The 3,796-nt window shown below is 41.8% G+C and overlaps 1 pseudogene; it reads right to left on the bottom strand.

The window, feature by feature from the left end:
* Window positions 1-2,895: 2,895 nt before the first annotated feature.
* Window positions 2,896-3,548, bottom strand: LOC114704046 (annotated as a pseudogene).
* Between the last annotated feature and the right edge of the window lie 248 nt (window positions 3,549-3,796).

Genomic DNA, 3,796 nt, shown 5'->3' with positions numbered 1-3,796 from the left:
TTATCTCCCATAAACAAGAGCCTCCAGCATTTCAGGAACTATCTGTTCTTGCTCAAGGGGCTTGCAGATCAGAGGCATTTTTGTTTCATGGATCTCTTAGGCGTAGTCATTAAAACTTAAAATGTAACGTTGGCTCTCACACCTCTCCAAATCAGAGGGGAAACAGTCTTCTAGGCTGCATCTAGGCCCTAGAACTCCCAATAGCCCAGAGCCTGGGCTTGTTCTGGTTAAGGGCACCCCTGAGGAGCAGTATGGGATGAAGGTCACGTGGTGATGAAGGAGGCATCTGTTTGCCTTCCTTAAGGAGGGAGAGAAGCTGGCAGGAGCCAGTCCCCTGTGAAGATCTGACAGGATTTCACAGACATCGACTTCATCTCAAAAACTGCAGATTGTTATAGAGTTTTTAAAGTCACTCCTCTGGCTCAGATTCGTGTATCGAAAGAATAAATTAGAAGTAGCACAAATAGGAAAAAGACTTACCCAGACGCCAGAAGTTGTAAGGGAATTCATTCTAGATTTGCTTTGTAAGACACCTTGTATCACACACAGTTGAATTTAAGTGTTATGAACTGTCAGTGTTTTTCTTGTGTTTATAATGTTTGTAAATAAATGGTTGCCTCCCCCAATGTATAATTTCAGCAATTACATATTGTAATTACTGTAAATGTAATTGTTCCAGTCAAACCATATCTAGTGCTTAGTTATGTTTCCATTTTGTCTCAAGATGGATTAGTTTTGTAAATGCTCCAAAGAATTATGATATATTAAAAACATAGTTTTGTTTTGTTGCAAAAGCTTCAAAAGGACAGAACATATATCTTAGTGAAGAAAATAGATTAACTCAGACATTTTAGTCAGAAGATATTAGAGACTTTAAAGAGAACTTTCAAAATGAAATAAAGTTTAATTTATTTTAAAGGTCATAGCAATACCACTGTTCTTTAAAAATTTTTTAGATTTATTTGTGTGTGCATGAGTGAGTCTGTGTGTGTGTGTGTGTGTGTGTGTGTGTGTGTGTGTGTGTGTGTGTATGTGTGTGTTTTGCCTAGGGCATCAGATCCCCTGGACTTACAGACAATTATGAACCACTGTGTGTATAGCTGGAGAGTTTCTCTCCGGGTCCCTCCAAGCCCTCACAGTCCCACAGCCCACTTATAAAATAAACACACAGACACTTATATTATTTAAACTGTTTGGCCTAATGGCTCAGGCTTCTAGATAGCTGTTCTTATGTCTTAAATTAACCCATTTCTATTAATCTATAAGTTGCCATGTGGCTCATGGCTTACCGGTATCTTAACATCTTCTCATGGTGGCGGCTGGCAGTGTCTCTCTGTCTCAGCCATCTACTTCCCAGACCTCTCCTCTCTCTTTGTCCCGCCTATACTATCTGTCTGGCTACTGGCCAATCAGCATTTTATTTATGAATCAATCATCCATAGCACATGTGGGTGCTAGGAATCAAACCCAGGTCCTCTGCAAGAGCAGCAATTGCTCTTAACCATGAAGCCCTCTGTCCAGTTCAGTATGACTGTTCTTAACTGCCATTTACACTTTATTTATTTATCTGAAATTTATACTGTCAACCCCACTAATACATGCATGTGAAAATCTGTTTTTTTTTTTTTTTTTTTTTTTCCGAGACAGGGTTTCTCTTGTGTAGCTTTGCACCTTTCCTGGAACTCACTTGGTAGCCCAGGCTGGCCTCGAACTCACAGAGATCCGCCTGCCTCTGCCTCCCGAGTGCTGGGATTAAAGGCGTGCGCCACCACCGCCCGGCTGTTTTTTTTTTTTTTTAAATACTGACAATCACTTACCTTGCCAGGACACAATAGGAAGTTGTCACTTTTTTCCTTGTAAATAAACAAGGGGTTAATTTTTTCAATCAGAAAAGGTTTTGTTACAAGAAACAATGACATCAGGTAAAAATACAAAAAATTTGTGCAATTATGGGGGTTAATTTTTAAAGATTAGGAACTTGGACTGAATTATAAGTAAATAAGACACTAAGCTACTGAGTACTTACAAGATGGAATGGACTGTGATTGATAGAGATAAGTAAGGCTCTGCCGAGAGGCTGGAGGCAAAGATCCTCGTGATGGGCATAAGAATAGATACTTTCTGCCGATCACTCACTCATTCCCTTCTTTTTTTATCATTAATTAATTTTTTTTCATTTGTTTTACATCCTGACAGCAGTTTCTCCTCCCTCCTCTTTTCCTGTTCCCTCCAATCATCCCCTCTTTATCAAGTGCTTCCTCGTTTTTTTTTTTTTTTTTTTTTTTTTTTTTTTTTTTTTTTTTTTGTGTGTGTGTGTGTGTGTTCTCTGACATCTTACAGGACTACTTACTGAGCTCATTAAATAGGAAGTTTCCAAATCAGCCTCAGGACACTCACAACAACAAAAATGTTGCTGTGTGTCCCATTAATATCTATACCAACTGTATCCACATAGGATGAGGTTGTCCAGAGGCTAGAGGGAGCTGGCATTGCTTATTGGCTTTGTTGAGGCTAAGGGCGATGGTGTCCAGTGACATTCATGGATATGATAGGAGAACCATCAAGTGGAGTCAGGGAGACATTGGGAATATGTTGGGAGAAACTCTCTCCTCCCGTTCTCCCCTCTTTAGTGCATAGGACCTGCATGGTGGTGCCTAGGTGGCATCTTATCACCTGGGGTGGGTACTCTGAATGATTTCCTAAACTAACTTTCTTTCTTCTTTCTTTCTTTCTTTCTTTCTTTCTTTCTTTCTTTCTTTCTTTCTTTCTTTCTTTCTTTCTTTCTCTCTCTCTCTCTCTCTCTCTCTCTCTCTCTTTCTTTCTTTCTTTTTTCCTTCCTTCCTTCCTTCTTTCCTCCCCCCCCCAATCAAATCAAGCGTTATGGGGCACATGTTCCTACTGCTGTTGCTGCTTCATGGCAGCCCTGTTGGCCAGGTCCTCAGCCTCCTCTGTAGTTGCCAATCTCCTTTCCTTTTTTTTTTTTTTTTTTTTTTTTTTCTCTTTGGCTTCTTTTGCTATCTCAACAAGTGTATTAGAACAAGCCTCACCTAATAGCTTTGCCAAGATGTCCTCAAAATCCTTCATTGTCTTGGTCACATTGCTTTTGAAATGGGCAAGACCCAATTCTTGGACAGCTCTGGGGATGCCAAATAAGCCAGAGGAGACCAAGGCCTCCCATGGGTTTCTGTCCAGCAGCTGTTTTCAGAGTTCACCCAGTGAACACATCGTTCCTCTATACCACCGGCTGGATGTGGCTGATGTTTCAGGTGAAGGTGGTCATGTGATTGTGTGGTCCCACAATAGAGTCCTCCAGAATGTGCACCAAGTGAGCAACACTGGTAGGAACAGTTGCTCTGCCCAATGTGCCATCCTCTTGGTCTTGGTGAAGAATCTGGGACAGAAGATTCCAGTCAGGGGCCACCTCCCGGTGCACTGTGTGTTTGGTTAAGCTATGTTTGCTGTGGGGATTCAGGTACCATTGTCACATGCAGTGAACACTTGGTCCCACAGACTTAGAGCATGTCCTGGCCCAGGAAATAGGTCACCATCACTGTGGCCTGGGGAGTCCTAGCACCATAGCAGCACAGCATCAGGGTGCAGAGCCAGGGGTGGACAGGGCTTGCTGAATGTCTACCAGGCTCACACCACAGCCTCTGCTGCGCTAGGCCCCAGTTGCTACCGTGGCCATAGGGACTACAGGGTTGTGAATTTTCTCAACCAAGTATTATTTATTCTGTTCAATAGGTAGCTATTTAAAAATAATACTTAGAAAAAAGTGGGCATTGTCAGTGTACAG

The sequence above is a fragment of the Peromyscus leucopus genome, chromosome 14, assembly GCF_004664715.2.
Source record: "Peromyscus leucopus breed LL Stock chromosome 14, UCI_PerLeu_2.1, whole genome shotgun sequence".
Lineage (NCBI taxonomy): Eukaryota > Metazoa > Chordata > Mammalia > Rodentia > Cricetidae > Peromyscus > Peromyscus leucopus.
The sequence above is the reverse complement of the archived record's forward strand: the minus strand, read 5'-3'. Positions and strand labels throughout refer to the sequence as shown.